Below are 8,890 nucleotides of genomic sequence, written 5' to 3' on the forward strand. Positions count from 1 at the left end.
TCTCTCTCGCCCCCTCCCCTCCCTTACACGTTAATTCGCTTCCCTTGCGTTCTTAGTAAGACCTCTAAGAAGAAATCTAAGTCAACTGGTCGTGGAAAATTCAATTCCTCCAAAATCATCGTGAAAATTGGTTTTGTTTCTTTTGAAATAAGCAATACAAAGACATTCCTCTGTAACAGAAATAGAGTTTTAAAGTGTTAGATAGCAGCAGAAGAATCTATTATTAATCTTTTAAGGAAATTGTCCAGAGCTTTAAAACCTTTTAGCAGAAGCAAAAAGAATTAGACATGCTGAACTGTTATAGTTTTAATAAAAATGTGAATCTGCTGAACTGAATGGAACGAATGAAAATAAAAATTTATGTTATTCTCTTTGAGTATTTCTTCTTCTTCTTTTATTTTCTGCCATCTTAGGAACACGTTACTTCCGGTCTTAATTCCGTCAGATATTCTTTCTTTCTCGTACTTTGCATGCTTTTTCACCCTATCTTCATGAAGATTTCTTAGCTTAATAACGGAAATTTTTAATTCTGTAATTTCCCAATTACTTCGTTTTCCATAGGGAAGAATGGGACAGAGCTAAAAAAAAATGATCTAATTTTATACTGATGTTTTAAACATAAAATACTCCTTGACTGCGTAAGTTGTGAGTTCCACGTCAAGAAAACTCAATATCGAGTAGTTAAATTTTTGAAAATTTGCATGAAAGAACTTAAAAAGTGCCAGAGCACCACGTGGCATCGACTCGACTAATGTCTGAAGTAGTGCTGGAGAGAACTGACACCATGAATCCTGCAGGGTTGTCCATAATTCCGTAAGAGTACGAGTGGGTTGAGATCTCTTCTGAACAGCACATTGCAAAGCATCCCAGGTATGTTCAGTAATGTCCATGTCTGGGGAGTTTGGTGGCCAGCGAAAGTGTTTAAATTGAGAAGAATGTTCCTGGAGCCACTAGGTAGCAATTCTGGACGTGTGGGGTGTCGCATTGTCCTGCTGGAATTGCCCAAGTCCGTCGGAATGCACAATGGACACGAATGGACGCAGGTGATCAGACAGCATGCATGCATACGTCAGAGACGTACCTAGACGTTTCAGGACTGCCATATCACGCTAGCTGCACACTCCCCACACCATTACAGAGCTTCGACGAGCTTGAACAGCCCCCTACTTACATGCACGGTCCATGGGTTCATGTGGTTGTCTCCATACCCGTACACATCCATTGTCGGTGTTGACGGGCCCAGGCGAGGCGTTAAGCTTTGTGTGGTGCACTCACCAACCGTGCACGAGTGGACTTTCATCTCCGAAAGCTCATATCGATGATATTTCGTTGAATGGTTCGCAAGCTGACACTTGTTGTTGGTCCAGCACTGAAATCTGCAGCAATTTGCGGAAGAGTTGTACTTCTGTCACGGTTAAAAGATTCCCTTCAGTCGTCGTTGGTCCCGTTCTTGCAGGACCTTTTTCTGGCCCCAGCGATTTCGGAGATTTGATGTTCTACCGGTTTCCTGATGTTCATGGCACACTCGTGAAATGGTCCTACAGGAAAATCCCCAGTTCATCGCTACCTCGAAGATACTGTGTCCCACCGCTCGCGCGCTGACTGTAACACCACATTCAATGTCACTTAAATCTTGATAAGCCGTCATTGCAGCAGCCGTAGCCGATGTAACAACTGCGCCAGACACTTGTTGTCTTACACAGACGTTGCCGACCGCAACGCTGTATTCTGCATGTTTACATATAGCTGTATTTGAATACGCATGCCTATACCAGTTTCTTTGGCGCTTCAGTGTATAACTGTTGTTCCAAACCGACAATCAGAGAACTCGTAGGTGGCGATTAAAACGAAACAGCCATGTCGTGAGAGAAGTGCAACTCAGACGGTGCACCTCATGCTGATACGGTAAATTAAAGAATTGTACACCAGAACCAGACAACCCGTTTGCATAATGATATAATACAGGGGCGGGCAGGAATCCTGCACGTGTGCGGTGCACTTGCACGCGTGCAGTTAACAGGTGTTCTGCGTGCACACAGGGGCAAGCTGGCCACCCGCTTACCTCCCCTCCCCACCATACCTTCTGTCCACTCCTTCCTCTGTAATGCGTTTTGTTTTTCTAGCTTGCTTTATTGAGTGATGGAATAAGGTTAGCAGGAGTGCTTGAAATAAATCATGGTTTGAAAGAGTACCTATTAACTACGATACGTTTTATTTAATTATCACAGGTGGAGCTTACAATACGTTTAATATCTGAACAAAATTTCTGCATACAGACAAACGCAAACAGTTACTTAAATTTTCATCACTTATGTTTGCTCTTAACCGAGGCTTATTAATTCAGAAAATGATTTTCCAGCTCTCACTATATTAAGCGCAATTTTATAGCTTGCACGTACCGCTGGGCTATTATTGTTGTCGTCCTGAAAAATTGAAAACAGTGCTCCATAAAATGTTAAATCTGTTAGATGAGAGACATGACGAGAGAAAGTCGCAGATCTCTCGTGACAACGGCAACTAGGACAGATGCATCTAATATCGTCAGGTCGCTCTTCTTAAGCTCAGTCAATTTCCCCATCCGCTCAGAATCCGGACAATAAATTGTACTCGTCCTTGTGAAATTTATTATAATGGCCTTCAATTCTAAACTTCCGCTGACCAGCGAGAATACTGCCACATATTAAACATTTCGAATTTTCACGTCTATGCACAAAGAAAAAATGATTCTCCCATTACTTTTTAAAAGATAGCAAATCTCCACGTCTCCGTTTCCTTGATTCACTCTGCATTTTCCGGTTCTTGAAATACAACGTTAACTACGTAGTGGTCGCTTCGCATCAACGTCCGCGGCTTAGCCTTGTACTACACTGCCGCACCCTGCCGGCTGTCGTCACTGCCACATTCGGCGATTGCACGCGAGCAGCACACGTGCAGCGCTGTGCTCTCACGAGCGGCGTGCAACGTTTGCCCTCCCCTGATATAATATGACAACAGTTTTAGCGAATGATTGAGTTTACTTACATCTTGTATATGAAGGGTGTGTACGCATTTTCCGTTGACGTTAGTCGTGTCGTCCGGGCACCTGGGAGGCAGTGTAATAGCCGCACCAGGCGCTCTTCCGGACGAAGGCGGCAAGTCGACTGCTGCGTGGGACGGCGCCGTACGGTTGTCCGACGTGCTGGCCGCGCTCACGTGGAGCACCATAACGACGCACAGCACGCGCACCGACACACGCATGGTACTAGTTCGCTGCACAGAATAACGTGCTGGCGGCTTAGCGTCTGCCTTTGTAGCCTCAGCTCAACGGAAATAACGTCACGCTAATCTCTGGAAATGTTGCGAGAGAGTGCATTATGCAAATAGAAACCAGTTACGCGGTGACACTACGCAGAACGGTATTCGTCTTTCCGTGTTCCTTTCTCGAAAATGCACAAGGAAAAACCAACAGGCAGCTGAGAATTCAATTACTGTCTATCTTGGAGCAGTGTTTCTGTTTTGGTGTCGTTACGCAATGACTTCGCACAAAGAGAAAGAAAGATGTAACAGACAAACATGTTGATGCAGCTAAGTTGTCGGTAAGGTGGATTACGTAACGTAGACTCCCGTCATGTTCGAGTCTCTCTGCTGGACTCCAGGAGATGACGAGTAACCTCCCGGACGACCTGGTGCGGGGGAGGGGGGGGGGCAGCTGACGTTAGAAGACAGATGGGAACGATATGGATGCCTTTAGCCAGAGACTGGGATCTCTGCGTGGAGAAGAATAGAGGGGAGATTTATCCGGGATGGTTGACGTACGAATCAAATTAGTCAGATTTCTTGCGTGTTTGTGCTTAAAAACCACAAATAATTGGTCGCAAGTTTATTCCTAACTTCTAATGTAGTATGTCGGTTACGATGTCCTACTTTGGAAACTATGCAAGACAAAACGTCGAACGTTCAGCCTTCCGGAGCGGCTTGCTAACTGAAGAGGCCTGTGTTCGATTCATGGCCAAGTCAGAGTTTCACGGCATTCGGAGACTGCGGGAAAAAGTTCAATCTCGGAATTGTCCAAACACCTGTCTCCTGGAATATTCACCACTGCTGCTGAAACATTCTCCCTTCCTGGATAAAAGAAATGCCTGGGAAGCTACTGTAAATGTAACTCTCTGCGTCAGGTCTCTGGACGTCGCTTTGCAAAGTGCTGCATTGCGTTGCCGCTACGCTGGGCTGACCTGGAGCGGTAGGTAGATTTGCAGACGACACGGATGCCGGCTCCGTGCTGCCGCTCGTGCTGGCCACCCCCACACCACCCCTATGCGAGTTCGATCGCCTGCCGTGCAGGTTAGTACGTCATATGTCCGGACAGGACTCGCTGAAGTTCCGGTCATCTTTTGTCACCGGCGTTCAGCCGTATGGAGGGAGGAGGGAGGTGGTCAGGTCGACCCTACGCAGGGGGCAGCGTGTCAGGTAAAACCAGACACGCCAGACGACGCGAGCCACGGTTCGCTGGTGACATCGCTATCCCGTGTGAAAGTGAAGAACAATTACGTGATCTGCTGAATCGAATAAACAGTCTACTGTGCACAGAATATGGACTGAGAATAAAACGAAGTGAGACGAAAGTAATGAGAAGTAGTGCGGTGTTGGAAGAGCGGGAAGGGGGAGGAGGAAAACTCCTCTGTCGCTTCTCAATTGTCTGGAACAAGACCCGCCGTCTAGGGATAGCGTCTTTGATTAGTAATCGTAACGTCATAGATGCCGGGTTTGAAACCCGCCGCCCCTTAAATTTTGATTAATAATCGGAATTTACGACCGAAGACTTCCGGCATGAGAAGTCACCCTCGTTATGCCAACAGCCTTATCAAATAGGACGGACGAGAGGTCACAGGTTCACGGCACTCTCTTGTTCTTGGGGTGGGAAACTCTCCCTAAAGGCCGAATAATCAGCAATGGTCATCGGCAATGTAAAACACTGCATTAAAGATACATAGCGTGTATCCACAGGACATGTGGCCTGTAATTGAAGAAGTGTCATGGTGACCACTCAGCTGGCAAAAGAATCTGGAATAGTCCCCCATTTGGATCTCCGGGACGGGACTGCCAAAGGGGAGGTGACCATGACAAAAAGATTGAATAATCAACGAAACTACAACGTTCTACGAATCGGGGTGTGCAACGTCAGAAGCGTCAACATGGGATCTGAAAACGGAAATGCAAAGGCTCAGTCTAAATATAGTAGGGGTCGGTGAAATAAAATGGAAAGAAGACAAGGATTTTTGGTGTGATGAGTATAGGGTAATATCAACAGCAGGATTCGTTATGAATAGGAAGCTTTGGCAGAGAATGAGTTACTGCGAACAGTTCAATAATAGGGTCGTTCTTATTAGAGTCGACAGCAAACCAATACCGACAACGATAGGTCAGGTATACATGCCGACGTCCCAGGCTGAAAATGAAGAGATAGAGGAAATATATTAGGACATTGAAAAGGTAATACAGTACATAAAAGGAGATCAAAATCTGATAGTCATGGGGGACAGAATGCAGTTGTAGGGGAAGGAGTAGAAGAAAGGGTTACAGGATGATATGGGCTTGGTACTAGGAATGAGAGAGGACAAAGACCAGTTGAGTTCCGCAATAAATTTCAGCTGGTAATAGCGAATACTCTGTTCCAGAATCACAAGAGGAGGAGGTATATTTGGAAAAGACCGGGCGGTACGGAAGGATTTCAGTTGTTATACCATTGTGAGACAGAAATTCCGAAATCAGATACTGGATTGTAAGGCGTACCCACGAGCAGATATAGAGTGAGATCACAATTTTGTAGTGATGAAGAGTAGGTTGAAGTTTAAACGAATAGTGAGAAAGAATCAATATGCAAAGAAGTACTAATGGACATCTCTAAAACGGGCAATCACAGAAGTTGGAAAGAAAAACATAGGTACAAAGAAGGTAACTGCGAAGAAGCCATGGGTAACAGAAGAAATACTTCAGTTGATCGATGAAGGGAGGTAGTTCAAACATGATCAGGGAAATTCAGTAATGCAGAAATACAAGTCGCTGAATAATCAAATAAATAAGAAGTGTACGGAAACTAAGACGAAATGGCTGCATGAAAAATGTGAAGAAATCGAAAAAGAAATGATTATCGGAATAACTGATGAAGCATATAGGAAGGTCAAAACGACGTTCGGTGAAATTAAAAGCAAGGGTGGTAAACATTAAGAGTGCAACGGGAATTCCACTGTTAAATGCAGAGGAGAGAGCTGATAGGTGGAAAGAATACATAGAAAGTCTCTATGAGGGGGAAGATTTATCTGATGTGACAGAAGAAGAAACAGGAGACGATTTAGAAGAGACAGAGGATCCAGTATTAGAATCGGAATTTAAAAGAGCTTTAGAGGACTTAAGAATCAAATAAGGCAGATGGGATAGATAACATTCCATCAGAAATTCTAGAATCAATGGGGGAAGTGGCAACCAAACGACTGTTCACGTTTATTTGTGGAATGTATGTGTCTGGCGACATACGGTCTGACTTTCGGAAAAATATAATCCACTCATTTCCGAAGACTACAAGAGCTGGCAAGTGCGAGAATTATGGCACAATCAGTTTAACAGCTCATGCATCCAAGTTGCTGGAAAGAATAATATACAGAAGAATGGAAAAGAAAATTGAGGATGTGTTAGATGACGAACAGTTTGGCTTCAGAAAAGGTAAAGGCACCAGAGAGGCAATTCTGACGTTGCGATTGATAATGGAAGCAAGACTAAAGAAAATTCAAGACACGTTCAACTGAAGTATTTCTTCTGTTACTCATGGCTTCTTCGCAGTTACCTTCTTTGTACCTATGTTTTTCTTTCCAACTTCTGTGATTGCCCGTTTTAGAGATGTCCATTCCTCTTTAACTGTACTGCCTACTGAGCTATTCCTCACTGCTGTATTGGAAGAAGCGTTCTGCAGTGTAAAATGGTGCAAGATGTCTAAATTCTGAGAATAACAGGGGTAAGATAGGGGTAATACACAATATTTAGAAGAGCCAGCAGGGAATAATACACTCCTGGAAATGGAAAAAAGAACACATTGACACCGGTGTGTCAGACCCACCATACTTGCTCCGGACACTGCGAGAGGGCTGTACAAGCAATGATCACACGCACGGCACAGCGGACACACCAGGAACCGCAGTGTTGGCCGTCGAATGGCGCTAGCTGCGCAGCATTTGTGCACCGCCGCCGTCAGTGTCAGCCAGTTTGCCGTGGCATACGGAGCTCCATCGCAGTCTTTAACACTGGTAGCATGCCGCGACAGCGTGGACGTGAACCGTATGTGCAGTTGACGGACTTTGAGCGAGGGCGTATAGTGGGCATGCGGGAGGCCGGGTGGACGTACCGCCGAATTGCTCAACACGTGGGGCGTGAGGTCTCCACAGTACATCGATGTTGTCGCCAGTGGTCGGCGGAAGGAGCACGTGCCCGTCGACCTGGGACCGGACCGCAGCGACGCACGGATGCACGCCAAGACCGTAGGATCCTACGCAGTGCCGTAGGGGACCGTACCGCCACTTCCCAGCAAATTAGGGACACTGTTGCTCCTGGGGTATCGGCGAGGACCATTCGCAAGCGTCTCCATGAAGCTGGGCTACGGTCCCGCACACCGTTAGGCCGTCTTCCGCTCACGCCCCAACATCGTGCAGCCCGCCTCCAGTGGTGTCGCGACAGGCGTGAATGGAGGGACGAATGGAGACGTGTCGTCTTCAGCGATGAGAGTCGCTTCTGCCTTGGTGCCAATGATGGTCGTATGCGTGTTTGGCGCCATGCAGGTGAGCGCCACAATCAGGACTGCATACGACCGAGGCACACAGGGCCAACACCCTGCATCATGGTGTGGGGAGCGATCTCCTACACTGGCCGTACACCACTGGTGATCGTCGAGGGGACACTGAATAGTGCACGGTACATCCAAACCGTCATCGAACCCATCGTTCTACCATTCCTAGACCGGCAAGGGAACTTGCTGTTCCAACAGGACAATGCACGTCCGCATGTATCCCGTGCCACCCAACGTGCTCTAGAAGGTGTAAGTCAACTACCCTGGCCAGCAAGATCTCCGGATCTGTCACCCATTGAGCATGTTTGGGACTGGATGAAGCGTCGTCTCACGCGGTCTGCACGTCCAGCACGAACGCTGGTCCAGCTGAGGCGCCAGGTGGAAATGGCATGGCAAGCCGTTCCACAGGACTACATCCAGCATCTCTACGATCGTCTCCATGGGAGAATAGCAGCCTGCATTGCTGCGAAAGGTGGATATACACTGTACTAGTGCCGACATTGTGCATGCTGTGTTGCCTGTGTCTATGTGTCTGTGGTTCTGTCAGTGTGATCATGTGATGTATCTGATCCCAGGAATGTGCCAATAAAGTTTCCCCTTCCGGGGACAATGAATTCACGGTGTTCTTATTTCCATTTCCAGGAGTGTATTATTAGTGAGAACGTCAAAGTGTCTGAAAAAGGACATCTTCTAGCCACCATGAGGTGCAAAAAATGATTCAAATGGCTCTGAGCACTATGGGACGTAACAGCTGAGGTCATCAGTCCCCTAGAACTTAGAACTACTGAAACCCAACCAACCTAAGGACATCACACAAACCCATGCCCGAAGCAGGATTCGAACCTGCGACCGTATCGGTTGCGCGGTTCCAGACTGAAGCGCCTAAAACCGCTCGGCCACATCGGACGGCGCACTATGGGTCTTAACAACTGAGGTCATCAGTCCTCTAGAACTCAGAACTACTTAAACCTAACTAACATAAGGACATCACACACATCCATGCCCGAGGCAGGATTCGAGCCTGCGACCGTAGCAGTCGCGCGGTTCCGGACTGAAGCGCCTAGAACCGCTCGGCCACCA

Source organism: Schistocerca cancellata, chromosome 7 (assembly GCF_023864275.1).
Source record: "Schistocerca cancellata isolate TAMUIC-IGC-003103 chromosome 7, iqSchCanc2.1, whole genome shotgun sequence".
NCBI lineage: Eukaryota > Metazoa > Arthropoda > Insecta > Orthoptera > Acrididae > Schistocerca > Schistocerca cancellata.